The sequence below is a fragment of the Balaenoptera acutorostrata genome, chromosome 2 (assembly GCF_949987535.1).
Source record: "Balaenoptera acutorostrata chromosome 2, mBalAcu1.1, whole genome shotgun sequence".
NCBI classification, from domain to species: Eukaryota; Metazoa; Chordata; class Mammalia; order Artiodactyla; family Balaenopteridae; genus Balaenoptera; species Balaenoptera acutorostrata.
In genome coordinates, this window is record NC_080065.1 from 104,130,408 (window position 1) to 104,145,699 (window position 15,292).

The following is a 15,292-nucleotide window of genomic DNA, read 5'->3' on the forward strand; positions in this document are numbered from 1 at the left end:
TGCAATGCAAAAATAAACTAATAAGAATTCAGTTCTAGGGCTTCCCTGGTGGCGCAGTGGTTGAGAGTCTGCCTGCTAATGCAGGGGACACGGGATCGAGCCCTGGTCTGGGAGGATCCCACATGCCGCGGAGCAGCTGGGCCCGTGAGCCACAACTGCTGAGCCTGCGCGTCTGGAGCCTGTGCCCCGCAACGGGAGGGGCCGCGATAGTGAGAGGCCCGCGCACCGCGATGAAGAGCAGTCCCCGCACCGCGATGAAGAGTGGCCCCCACTTGCCGCAACTAGAGAAAGCCCTCGCACGAACCGAGGACCCAACACAGCCAAAATAAATAAATAAATAAATAAATAAAGTAGCTATAAAAAATTAAAAAAAAAAAAAAAGAATTCAGTTCTAGATCTTAAAAATATGAGTTGGAAATGAAATTATATTATTAGTGTATTTCTTCAGTCATCTTCCTAATTCCCTACTACTATATTCCCATCTTACTGAACACACCATGACATACGTACTTTCAAAACATGCCTCTTTGTTTTTAAATATAGATATGAAAAAAATATATATATATATAGATCTGAAGCAGAAAAATATTTAAACACAGGTTCATGTCATGAAATTTTTAACTGTGCAATGCTTCTCCTTTTTTAGAAAGAAAAAGACCATGATTCAACCCACTTTTAGCAAAAAGAAAGAAAAGAAAAAAACCTAAAGATCACTTTTAAGATTAAATACACAGGAAAACAGTATGGACATTCTTCAAAAAATTACAACTAGAACTGCCACACGATCCAGCAATCCCACTTCCAGGTATTTATTCAAAAGAATTGAAATCAGGAACCAAAGAGATAACAGCACTCCAAATGTTCAATGCAGCACTATTCACAATAGCCAAGATGTAGAAATAATCTAAATATCAACTGACAGATAAAAATGGATAAAGAAAATGTGGTACATAAATACAATGTACTATTATTCAGCCTTTAAAAAAAGAAGGAAATTTTGCAATATGTAACGACATGGATGAGCTTTGAAGATAATATGGTAACCCAGTCACAGAAGGCCAAACGCTGCATGATTCCACTTACATCAAAGTACCTAAAATAGTCAAACTCATAGAATCAGAGAGTAGAATGGTGGTTGCAAAGATTAGGGGGAGGAGAAAATGGGGAGTTGCTAATCGGTGGGCATAAAGTTTCAATAATGCAAGATGAATAAGTTCTATAGATCTTATCTGCCATACAACATAGTGCCTGCAGCTCATAATACTGTATTGTACACTTAAAAATTTGTTAAATGCTCATATTAAATGTTCTTACCATAATTAAAAAGAAAGGTTAAATACACAATGTGAAATATCTTCTCCATGTCAAGAAGGCCTTTGTTTACAGGAATGGTGATAAAGAACAAGCACGGGGCTTCCCTGGTGGCGCAGTGCTTGAGAGTCTGCCTGTCGATGCAGGGGACATGGGTTCGAACCCTGGTCCGGGAAGATCCCACATGCCGCGGAGCAACTGGGCCCGTGAGCCACAGCTACTGAGCCTCCGCGTCTGGAGCCTGTGCTCCGCAACGAGAGGCCGTGACAGTGAGAGGCCCGCGCACCGCGATGAAGAGTGGCCCCCGCTCGCCGCAATTGGAGAAAGCCCTCGCACAGAAACGAAGACCCAACACAGCCAAAAATAAATAAATAAATAAATTTATAAAAAAAAAAAAAAAAGAACAAGCACAATATTGAACTCTTGGAGAAGCACACGTGAATTTTTATAAAACATAGTGTGTCATGGTCTACCAAAAAAAGAAATAAAAACTATTTATTGAAAGAGGTCAAAAATTACATACACAACTAATATGTGTTCAGTCACTAATTTATAGGATATACGTAATTTATATGTTTAACAACTGACCACACTTACCACATAACATCTCCCTATATCCAATTATATAGATACAAACATTAATTGCACATTTACTATTTGCAAGGAAATCTACAGAAATCTACAGATGTATAAGAATGGTGCCTATCCTCAGAGTTTATAATCTACTGAAAGTTAAGTATGTGGTAACTACACTAATGCACTAATTGCATCATAAATTTTATAAAAGCCAACATAACTAAATAATATGATAACGAAGGTAATTTATACAATAATTTAATTATTTACAAAATAACATGCAAAAACAAATGAAAAGATATATAGATCAATGCCAAATAACTTGGCAAAAACAGAATTTAAAACAAATACCTGGGACAAAGAATTAATTTGCATTGCAAAGTGATCATTTTTGTAGGGTTATTGCACACTGTGCAGAATATAACAATTTAAAAATTACTAATTAATAAATGGCACAGAGGTATATACTAAAATTTAAAGTCTCTTAATATTACCAAATGGATAATTACCATACCTGGGGAAAAAAGAAAAACCCACAAGATCTTTTTTTCTTTTCAAGAATGGTTCTCTTTTGGTGGGGGCTGGAGTGAGGGCTGCAAGTGGGGTTGGGTGGTAAAGGGAGATACAGGGATGATACCGAGCAAAGCTAGCCTAATGTGCTTTTACTCTTAAAGGAAATGAGTTTTTCAAAATGTGGACTGGGATATATTTTTTCTAACAATATAGTCTTAACAGCCTTACTGCAAATAAAAAATGCCACAAAGACACAAAATAATGGGGAAAAGGCTTACATTATCCCTCAAGAGATTAAAAAAAAAAGTGTTAAGCTTCTCAAGACTAAATTCCTATTAATTATTCATTTCTGTACAATTACTCAAATGACAGGAAACAGTTTTTAAAAATCAAGATTTTAAAACATGCGGCTAACAGTCTATTAAGACCCTTTTTAACTAAGCAAGGGAAAGTTCAAGAGCAAACTGGCAAAGGCCATACTTAAGTAAAGAAAGAATTGTTCAATTGTGAAATGAAACACTACCCCCAAGTGGAAACTGTTCAAAGTGCAACCAAGTGCAAGCAAAGGTGAGAACTGAAGACTGTATAAATAATTATTGAGATCAATGATGTGCAGTGAAACAGTTTCAGAATAGATTTATTCAAGACAAGTCTCTACCTTAGAGAGTACAAACTTAACACTGACCCCACTCAGTTATCCCACTATCACCAGAGCTAAATCACAGGGATTTCAGGCTTAACTAGAAAAGCACTGGTTACACGCTGAAGGGCTTGGATAGCAACAATCTTAACAGATTGTATAGAAAGAGAAATGCATCCACACTATGTGACACTGTTCAGCTTAATTATATGACTAAAATTCTAATCACAATAATATTTTAAAATACCATTACCGCCTTATACTGGTATGTATATACTTTACATTTTCAAAGACCCATCTATGTACATTGCTGCATTTGCTCTCCATACAGCTTTTTAGGAGTCTGGCAGGAACAGTTGTTCCTATTTTCACAGAAGAGCAAAGTTTAGGAAAGGTTATGTAACTTGTTCCAGGCTCCAAAGCTTGTCCAGGCTCCAAGGCTGTATGAAATGGCAAAATTCAGACTAGAACCTGGACCTACCACAATACCACTCTGCTCCTCTAATGCTGTAAACAAGTTTCTTTTATCCTAATTATTTCCACTAAAAAAAAAAAAACAAAAAACACATGTGCTTGGGGAGAATATAGAAGGAACAGTAAATCAGCCACCCCAGTCAAACAAATAGCTTTAAATTAGGGAGTAAAAATGGTTAAGATTATGATAGTTAAGGACAGAGTCTTTTCAGCTAAAACCATCAAAATATCCCCCAAAGTGATATATTTGTAAATCCTCCATATAAAATCCAGTTTATAGCTCTGAAGAGTTTTGTTTTTTTTTTTTAAGATGTAAAATCTTTTTCCTATTTCTGTCATTTTAAATAAATCAATGACTTGGATAGTCTACTAAAGACTACATAAGGTTTTTTACTAAAAATCCACCCCAAGATTTTACTAAATACCTGCAATATGCTAACCACTAGAGCAGGGATATAAGAATCCAGAGAATTCTAAAACACACTTGGAGCCTGTAAAAGTACTCTATTAATAGGTAAATGGATACCTAAATACAAAGTATCAAGTTATCAGCTATCCAAGCCTGAAAACAGAACCATGTTTGTGACAAGGCCTGTTTCCCCATATCCTCCCAACACTGGACATCATCATTCTTTTCAGTATAACAATTAAATGATTACAAGTTGTAGCTCATTATTTAATTTACATTTCTTTGAGCACTAGTAAGGTAACATTATTTTCATGGGCTTATTGGTCATTTATACTTCTTATTGTTTTGCCTGCTTAAATCACGTTTCATTTGGGGTGTTTTTCTTTCTTACAGATGTGTACGTGTCCCTTACTTATAAAAGATTTTAATTCTTTATATGTGCTGCAGATCATAAGTTCCTTTATTGAAATGTTGAAAGAGAAACAGAGGTAACATTGGAGCATTAATATTATTTGATGAGCATTACATACATTGTTTTTCAGTGTTTTGTTACATAAACCAGATTGAGAAATCTGGATTCGTCTTTAGCAATCCTATTTGTGTACAGGACTTTGCTCTCAGAAGTTGGTTTTCTTGTTCTTTCTTGCTATCCTTCAGCCCTGACTATTGGCTCCAAAGACTAGAGCAAGAAACATGCTTTGGGTCTCCTGATATCAGGGCTGCTAAACCAGCTGAGGGAATATACGTCACTTATAGTTTGATAGGAAAAAAAAAAAAAGCAAATCAAATTGATTATCATCTTCCTCAAACTGTCCCACCTTCTCAACATCAGTTTGCTGGGTGAGTTATTTCCCAGGTACTCTTTCCTTTCTCCCATTTCTGAACAGCACATGTCACTGAGTCATCAAGGCTTGACATCAATTTCATTATGATTCTTCAAATGTTCACTCTGTTCCCACTCTGTATCCAGCACTGTGCTAGGTGCTTTAAGCTCTCAAGGTAGACAGTTTGTGCACTGAGGAGTTTCCAGTTCTTTCGAGGAATCGTTTACTGCCATTTCTTTCCTATTCTATAATTTCATGCCCAGATTACTACAGTTGCCTTCCCGGTGGTCTTCTGCCTCCAATCTTAATCTTTCCAGGCAATCAGCAGACTGTTGCTGGGTAATGGCCCAAAGGCAGCCTTTATACTACGTCATCCCCTTGCTCAAAATCTGCAGTGGAACCCTAATTATTCACTGCCTAACTTTCAAGATCCCTTAAAGTCTGCCCTCACTTTACTGTTTCACTTTACTATAAGTAGTTCGTCCTTTTTGCTGTAGCTCAGTGCGGGAAATTGCTTATATAGCAGTTTCTAACTTGCCCCTTAATTATCAAGAGTAATAATGTTATAATGCTTTGTATTTGAAGAGTGCTTTATCACTGTGCTTACACATATTCGTGTTCATATATTTATTCAATCCAAGGGTTTGACACCAGCTGAGTCATATCCACTACCAATGACATATCTATAAACGACTTTTATTTCCAAAGTAAAATGGTGCTTCCAAATTTACAAAATCAAAATAACTTGCATATGTATTGATTCTGTGAGTGACATCCTTTACAATGAGTAATCTGAGAAGCATATAAAAAGATGACATGGGCAATATTATACTACAAGTGTACTTATTTTTTGGAGAGGTTATTTACTTTTTTTTTTTTTTAATGCTTTCAAGAAATTCAAACCCTGCAGATTCAAAAAGTCGTTTTAATCCTTGTCTTACCCCAGAGGTAACTGCTATTAACCATCTCTTGGATGTTCTTCCAGACATTTCTGTTTTCTATGCTTGATGCCTTTCCTCCTATTTTGATAAAGTTTCCGATAGCAAACAATAGCATTAAGAATCATTTCATTGATTTTAGAGCTGTGGGCCCAATGGGGATTTCTTCCTGTATTCTGTTCATGTCCTGACTGCTACCAAAAAGTATTTAAGGTGGCTTAAATGTGCAAGGGCTATTAAAAAACGGAAAAATTAAGAAAACGTTACATCAGAGAAAGAGAAGCCTACTCAAAGCATATGCTAATGGTAGTTACTCTATTTGGGGACAGTGTCAGGTTTACCCTCAAGCTTCTTGACAGCCAAAGAAAAGGCGGAAAACACAGAGCTGTCATACTATTTTCACGTTTGGTAGAAAGATGCAATCGCCCTAGTTCATCAGAGTCTTTTCCAGAATGGCGCTAAATGTATCTAAATATTTGAAGACCTCCAAAATGTTATGACAGTTTAGAAAGCAACGTCTTAAATTAGGGCTCTTTAATTTAAGGGACTTAATCTGTCTCAACAAGAAGGCATCAAAGGTCTCCTTAAAGGGAGAAGAAACTGAAAATGAGAGACTGAGTCCCCTCCAGAGTTCAGATCTGGGACCCTATCTCCTGTTTATATGCACTCACCACCTGGGTAATCTAATCCAGTCTCCTGGCTTTGAATACCACCTAGAAACTGAAAATAGATTTACACAGCTTCAACCTGTCCCCCAACTACAGAGTCCTATGTCCCACTGCCTACCTACTATCCCCATCTGAAAGTCTACTGGGAATGTCCCCTCTCTGCGAATCCGGCCCTCCTCCAGTCTTTCCTATCTCAGTAAACCACCACTTAATCCTTCTCTCTCCCTTTCAACCCACATCAGCAAATAAGCAAATCCTGCCATACCTACCTTCAAAATATATCCAGAATTTAACTTCTTTGCACCACCTCCATCCCTACCACCTGTCTGAATCACCCCCATCTCTTATGTAGATTACTGCAATAACCTGACAGATCTCTCTGCTTCCTCTTCTTTTTTTTAACGAAAAATCACAAGTGTGGACAAGAATTGTTAATAGGATAATAGACCCCAATATGCCCAACGTACTTCTCCACTTCCATGCCTGCTCCCCTAGAACCTATTCCTCACACAGCACTCAGAATGATCCACTTAAACCTTAAATGAGGTCATGTTGCTCCTCCACGCTCTCCAATGGCTTCCCATCTCAATCAGGGTAAAAGCCAGTCCTTACTCTGAACTAAATGGTCCTACATGACCTGACCTCCTGTGATCTCTCATCTCTCACTTTGTTCCTCTAGATGACTTCACTCCAGCCTGGGATGCCCCCTAAGCTCACTTTGACATAATCTTGAGCACAGTGCCCAGCACACTGCCCGGTAGGCAGTCACTATTACTGGCTTTTTACCCCCTTTACAAAAGGTTTTAATTCTTGATGTCATTTAATCCCCATCATAATCCTGGAAGTTATTAGGTAAGGTGGCTACTAACATTCAGAGAGGTCATGTAATTAGACAGCAGAAACAGGATTTATAGCCTGACCTAACTTCAAAGACAATTCACTTTCCCCACTGCAGTTCACCTTCTGGCTGTCAGGATCACACAGCGGTTAAAAACACAGGCTCTGGCATCAGACCACAGGAACTTGTAACTCATCTTTACCAGTTATTATGCAACTGCAGTACAGAAAAGAAATCATGTCGATCTTACTTCAAAAGATTGCAGTTTCAATTACCCAAAAATGCTACTCCTCCAGTTCAAGAATAGAAAGCATTCTGCCTTTCTTACTGTCCAAAAAGAGGTTCTCCTTGCTGGAACACTTCCATCTTCTTTGTGTTCACGCCCTCAAGACAAAACTTAATATTCAGAGAACTCGATACAGCTCCCCTACTGAGGAAATCTCAAACCTATTCCATTCCCAACATTTCCTTCAGATATGTGCGAACATTTCTTGAAAGATGTAACGTGTACGAAACCAAATGTCCCTTGTTGTAATTATCAGCCACAGGCTTAGCAGTTCTTATACCCAGATTTAAATCTCCCATAATGCTTTATATTACGGAATATAAAACATAGCAATCATATTTACATGAAGAGAATATCTTAAGTGATACCCTTAACTTTGGGCTTGGCCAGGTGATTTCCTTTGGCCAATGAAAGGTGAGTAGAAATGACATGCCACTTCTAAACAGAAGCTTTATGAGACACCAAGGGGATCCATTTTTATTTTCCCTCTGCTGGAAGAACAGCCATGATGAAAGTTGCTCCTTCAGCTGGGATCCTGAAATTAGTACGACACATAAAGCAGAGACACAGCTGACCAGAAGCTGAAAGGTCAGATAGGTATGAAATTACCCTTTTTTTTTTTTTATGAATTTATTTATTTTATTTATTTTTATTTTTGGCTGTGTTGGGTCTTCCTTCCTGTGCGTGGGCTTTCTCTAGTTGCGGCGAGCGGGGGCTACTCTTCGTTGAGGTGTGTGGGCTTCTCATTGCAGTGGCTTCTCTTGTTGCGGAGCACGGACTCTAGGCACATGGGCTTCAGTAGTTGTGGCACACGGGCTCAGTAGTTGTGGCTCGTGGGCTCTAGAGCGTAGGCTCAGTAGTTGTGGCACACGGGCTCAGTTGCTCCGTGGCATGTGGGATCTTCCCGGACCAGGGCTCGAACCTATAACCCCTGCATTGGCAGGTGGATTCTTAACCTCTGCACCACCAGGGAAGTCCTGAAATTATCCTTTATTATTATAAACCATTGAGATTTGTCTGTTAACTCAGCATAACCTAGCAAAAGTTGACTTATATGAGAAACAAGGTACTCCATTTCTTAAGGTCTTACTTCTTACTGGCCTCTGAGCTAGTCATAGGATTAACTGATTAGTAATTTTTCCACAAACAAGATACTCTGATGTCATAAATCCTAGGTTTGCTTACTCCTCTTTACTATTTTTTGCTTACTCAGGTAAAAATATGCTGAGCAGAACAAAATTAACACAGGAGAAATGTTAGTGCACATGATACAACCTGGACTCAGGGCATCTGTGTTTTAAAAAAGTTAAAGCAGAGGGTAGTGGTGGTTAGGGAAGAACAAAACCCATTGGTAGCCCAGAAAGTTCACAGCTAGGTCACAGGCTAAAAAGTGGTAGAAAATATCAGTGAAAAGTTCTACATTTTCACAGAAACTAAACTAAACTAAATCTGGCTCTCCAGCCTAGTTTGGTAAATATTTTTCCCAAAACACTAATTTTCTGCCTTTTTGGACTCTCACAAGCACTTGCTGCGATACCATCCCTGAGGCAATGACAAAATAAACAGATACACTGTCCCTGTTTACCTTTTTCTTAGAACTGAAAAACTCCAATCTGAGTTCAACAAATTCAAAGGTAATAAATAAATATAGGAAAACTGATCCACATAAACACATACTGCTGCAAAAGGTTTTACAAAACAAGTTTATAAACTAAGATTATAACTTAGTCACAAAAAAAAAAGCAGAAATTTATTCAACCAATCTCAAAGACACACCAACCACTCCCCAGCCCGCCCCACCCCCAGAAAAGGGCTACAGCAAACAATAAAGGAAGGAATGAACAAAGTCCCTTCTTTACAAAAGGCAACATTCTCGGAACTTTAAGAGATACAAAAGATAAAATGAGATACTGGCACTTACCGAATTGAGTGGAAAAGATGTAAATAAATAAAAAGTTTTAAGTATTAATAAATAAATAACAATATTTTTTTTTAAAGAAAAAAAAAAAGTAACAACATGTGCCTTTAGGCCCTGACATGAAATATTTTGGGGAAAATCTGGCAAAAAAGGCCTGAACTATACATGCCCTGACCAAATACCACAATACAAAATTTGTCCTTGCCCCAAGAAGTAGACTGGATTAACAGACAGTGGCTATGACCTTAAACAAGGAACATCCAAAGTCGCTGTGTCCCTTTCATAAAGATATATGCTAGGTCCGGGCAGCCGAAGAGTGTGGTTAGCAAGATGAACAAAGATGCGCAGATGAGAGCAGCAATTAACCAAAAGTTGATAGAAACTGGAGAAAGAGAAGGCCTCAAAGAGTTGCTGAGAGCTAAATTAATTGAATGTGGCTGGAAGGATCAGTTGAAGGCACACTGTAAAGGTAATTAAAGAAAAAGGACTAGAACAGTTACTGTTGATGACTTGGTGGCTGAAATCACACCAAAAGGCAGAGCCCTGGTACCTGACAGTGTAAAGAAGGAGCTCCTACAAAGAATAAGAACATTCCTTGCTCAGCATGCCAGCCTTTAAGATTGAATTAGATTGTGCTGTTTTGTGGTTTTATTTCTGAAAGTAAAACTTGCCATAAATTAGGAATTGATTTCCCAAAATAAAATCCTTTTTTGTATGATGGTATACAGTTTTCAGTAATGATGTATACAACTGTATTGATATTTTTCCCGAAATGTGTTATTTTATTAAATATCTCATGAATGAAAAAAAAAAAAAGATATATGCTGAGGAAGCAAATTATATTCAATATCCTGCTTAGGTCTTCTTTGTTTAGAAAACATGGCTGCTTCTTCAGTCTTTTATTACACATCTCCGTAAACAAATTGGGATAAATTTGGCTCTCTGTATTCCCTGATAAGATGTAGGAAAACTGGGATTGGGAGGACAATGATGTGGGCCAACAATTTTAGCCCAGGAAAGATATTAATAAATATTGGGCCATACATCTGCCCTATGTACCTACCTGGCACTCATTTAGATATTCCCCACAAAGACTTGGCTGTAGACAAATCCACTCCTAGGTCCATACCAACTGCCAAGTACATCAGGCAAATCACTAAGATTACTAAAACCTCCCACTTTTGGTGTATTCTTCAATACACCATCTTCCAACTGATCCCCCCATAATAAAACTCATGCAAGTGCCCCTTTAATTTAAAAAATTTTTAACTGTTATAAAAGCTTCCATTTGAAAAATTTTTATGAAAGAGATTAAAAAGAAAACACTTTGGATTCCCTGATTCCAAACATTTAGTTATGAAAATGCACTTATTTCTTACCTTATCAATATATTTAGACTTACAAGGATTCATCTTGCACCAGTCTTCTACATCGAAAAATTACAGCCCACAATAGACCAAATTCAAGAATTTCCTTTTATATAATGAATGTCAGCTCATCTTTCTCAGTTCTATTAAGTTGCAAATTCTGTGAAACTAGTTCACTTTAAAAAGTAAGTTACAAAGTTAGCCTCAATGGGGAAAAAAATTTTGCTGGCAGAAGAAAAAATTAGTGATGAAATTTGACCTTGACAAATTATTTCATGTGAATACAAAGGCCTCTGGCTTGTGAAGACTGTATTTTAGTTCCCAGCTACTGAATGAAAAGAAAAATGTATCAACTTACCAACAACTGATGCACCTCTTTCTGCAAAAGCCAGGGCATAGGCTCGGCCCAATCCTATTGAAAAAAAAGAAAAAAATCAGAAGGTTGAGCAAATGTTAGCATAATTTTTCTGGTCCACTCAACTCAATCCCTATTGCAAAGTAACTGGTGAACAATTAATTACATTACAAAGGTAGAGCTTTCATTGGTACTCTCAGCCTCTACTTCACCTACTTCTACTTTCAGGGGTTGGAAAGCTTCAAACTGTATTTTCCACCTATTCTACCAACCATTTCCTATCATTCTACCTAGCTCTAGGATGGATGCTAGATGTGAATTGGGTTCCACCATTAAACACATTTGCATGAAATGTGGAAGGAGGGAATGAGGCAGAAGCCACCTTACTGTGACTTTTGGATGTTACTGTTGGTTAAGAAGCTGATTTCTTGAGGCTTTCTAGGTATTAAGCAGGTATAGTGGCAGCTTCTAGATCCAGCTCCCTAATTTCTGGATGGCGGCTTCCATTCTCTAGATCCCTGGGGCCAGTGGCTATTTGGGCTGTGGCAGTTCCAATGGTAGCCTCAGAGGTAGTGGCTCCCCTAATGGACCAGTTTTATACTGTTCCATAAGGAATTCCAAGAGGAACTGCCTAAAACCCAACTGCTTAAATTAAGTCCTTTCCTGTTTCAAATATCTAGTGGTTTCTATATCCTGCTCTGAACCTTGACTACATAATCACCACACACAGGAAATATTTAATTCAGACTCAAAGGTATGAGGTGTAAATTTATACATCCAAAAATGGATACGTGCCCATATAAATTTTATAGGCAGAGAATATCTCAGGAAGACTATATAAGAGACTGGCAATTAGTGGTTGCCTCTGGGGAACAGAATTGTGTAACTAGCAACAAGGAGTGGAAAGCTTACTTCTGCATTGTTTAAATTATTTTAACATGCACACGTTTTTTTGTTTTTTTGTTTTTTTTCTTTTTGCATGGAAATTTACTGTGCCCAGTTTTACAGAACATCCCTTACAATTGCCCAGGCCCAGGTCCTTCCCCCCAGATAAGCCTTTGATAACATTCTCCATGTCTCCCGTTGTTACTGGTCAGCAGAAGGGTTTCACTTCTTCTGGTGTCAATGTGGATCATCTGAATTTCCCTGAGCAGGTTGGACACCTGAGAGGTGACCAGCACCACCAGCCTCCTGGTGGCCCTGTGGTCCCGCAATGATTGCCCCAGCACCAAGGCCCCCTGGCAGTAGACGTCATTGGTAGCCAGCGTGACAAACGCCTGGTCAGACACCGGCATGGTTTGAGGCCCAGCGCGCCCTGGGCACCGGGCGGCCAAGTGCGCCTCGGTGCGGGGGCGGCCTCGAGCAGGGCCTGGCGGAGGCGTCGTCTCCAGGCGACCCGCGCGGACTTCCAGGCCTGCGGCTCTCCGGCAGCCTCTGCCCGGGCCGGCGCCCCTGCCCTGCGCCCACCACGCGTCCCCGGCGCCCCAGCGCCTCGGCCCGGCCGGCGGGGCTGCGCTCCGGAACCACAGCCCCGCCCCCGCTCTGCCGCCCCGGGCGCCGGTCCACGCGGCCGCCGCAGCCCCGCGCCAGGCCGGCGCCGCCTCGTGCCCCTGACGCCCCGTGCACACGTTTTTTAAAATGTAATTGAGAAATTTAATTGGTAGTTTAAATTTAATTTGAATTAATTGATAAACATGTAAACAAATATTGAGATGGCTAAATTATCAGGCTCTTCTAAAAAGAACTCAAACTATAAAGTTTTCCAAAACTAAAAGATCACCAAATAATTTATTTTAAAATTTAATCCACTCTGAATGGATGAGAGAGAACCCACCCAATATAATAACTCAAGTCTCCTCATATTTTATCAGATCTAGGCTGAAGCACTTGCTCTAAACATGAGGTTTTCAGAGAAATCAAATACTCATAACCAGAACGCAAAAAAAAAAAAAAAAATGGTAACAAAGAAAATCATCAGATGAAAGGAATGGGGTATGTCTCTCGTAGAGATTGATCTAAGTTAATCAGAGAATTATCTCAAAACCAAGCTATACAATTCTCTGAAAAGATATGTCAGTAATCTACTTTTACCATAAAGGCCCATGCAAACTGTACACAAATCTGTATATAAAGTTAAAAGTGACATTCTCCTCCCTGTTTCCCTGTAATACCACTCGTCCATTAACAGGTTCGTTAAGTGTCCTCCAACGTTTTTATATCTGTGCTTACATAAACATTATTTAAATACTTTATGTGTCTTTGTCTCCCCAACTAAACTAGAAGGTCCTTGTAGGTTGAGATTATGTCGTTCTTTTACATTTCCCACAATGCCCAGCACATCTTTACAGTCAAAATGCACAAAAAGGTAAAGCCAAGAGCCTCTATTTTCTCTTAATCCTCTTTTAAATCCTGTCTTAACTTTCTCCCACACCGAAGTTCATTGTCAACCGTCCTCTCTCCCCCATTTCTCTTCTGACCTTAACTTCTTTAGCACTGTCAAATATCAGTTCATTCTTTTCTCACAGTGCTTGTTCAGTGCTCTCTTCAGTGGGTTAGACTTCTCTCTGCTTCAAGCTGACAGAGCCTCTGAGATTAGCTTCCTGGACTATTTCACCTTCTAGCTTTACCAATCAAAGGAAGTCAAATGACTTCGAAACCTCTCCTGACTCCAGAATCTCCAACTACTCACACACTTCTCACTATCTCCAGAGCTACAGCTTGCTATTTTATAACCATCTCAAATTCACAATGGCCAGACTCCCTTCTTCCACGGCCCACCTCCACCACTCTCACAACTACATCCCCAGCAACTACTACAATCAGCTAATAAATACGAATTCCCGTTATACCACCCATCACGGCAAAATTGTTTCCCTTAATCCTAGACAATTCTAAACCTCTCCTTCCAGGTCTCCCATTAAACTATTCAATATTCCAAGCTAAACAACAGCACCTGAATAGTGCAAAGATATTTCTATTCATCTCTAGAACATGCGTGGGTTGGAGTCAGACTAATTCCCAGACACAGGCCTGGCAGGCATTCACGGACACCCTCCTGGGATGTTTAGCAGTGCCTCAATTCTACAGATATGTATCCTTAAATGAGAACCCCAAGACCTCAAGGACAACAGTCTTCATGAGAGGACTGGAATTAGATCTCACTCTCTCTTTCATAATGATGGCCCAGTGTAGACCTAATGACAGTCTCAACTTTACCACAAAATTATATCTGCCCCAGATCAGTATTCAAATCTAATGGCTAGTAATTGTATCATAATCCAGGCTCTTTAAAATACGGATCAGTTCATGAACAGGAGGTGCTAAATTCAGAACTGTCTAGTCACAACCCATTAATACTTCACAAAATCAATTTAGTGGGTTGTAATCTGCATTTACTTAATGAAACAGAATAGAAACGTTCAAAGTGCACTGCATTTACTATGTACCGTGTCATGAGCTTGTTTCAAATATGGTGTGTGTGTGTGTGTGTGCATACCAGGTCCTGGTATAAAATGTATTTCATACTGTGAATCACTCACTGTCAAAAGAGGTTTAAAACATGAGTGCTTTACTTAATTATTTCCATCAAAAGCAAAGTGTAAACAAAATGTTTTCCCAAAAACATAATCATTTTAGAATAAATATAGCTACGGATAGAAAACATTTGGCCACCAATTAATACTAAAGATATTTTCTGAAAGGAAGCATGTGAATCCATTTTATAAATGGAGACGTGAAAATACGTATGAATTAACTGTCAGAATTCCACTGTTTGTGACTTTTAATATATAATTCAAATTAATTCTGCATTAGGTCCATTCTAGGTATAAGGCACTACCAGTGGGTAATCAAAGGCCCATTAGGTCAAGATCCCTGCACTTGGAGATTACAGAGATCATGGACAGGTGGGAAATAGTGTAAAACCTCACTGCAAAGCATCCGTGTGGGTATGAGTGCTTTGTCTTAAATTTTGTCCTTTAAAAATAGGGTTATTTGGGGACTTCCCTGGTGGTGCGGTGGTTAAGAATCCACCTGCCAATGCAGGGGACACGGGTTCGAGCCCTGGTCCGGGAAGATCCCACATGCCGTGGAGCAACTAAACCTGCGCGCCTAGAGCCCGGCTCTGCGACAAGAGAAGCCACCGCAATGAGAGGCCCGCGCACCGCAACAAAGAC

The 15,292-nt window shown here is 39.2% G+C and overlaps 1 pseudogene; it reads left to right on the forward strand.

The window, feature by feature from the left end:
• Window positions 1–9,703: 9,703 nt before the first annotated feature.
• Window positions 9,704–10,032, forward strand: LOC130707056 (transcription and mRNA export factor ENY2-like; annotated as a pseudogene).
• The last annotated feature ends 5,260 nt before the right edge of the window (window positions 10,033–15,292 follow it).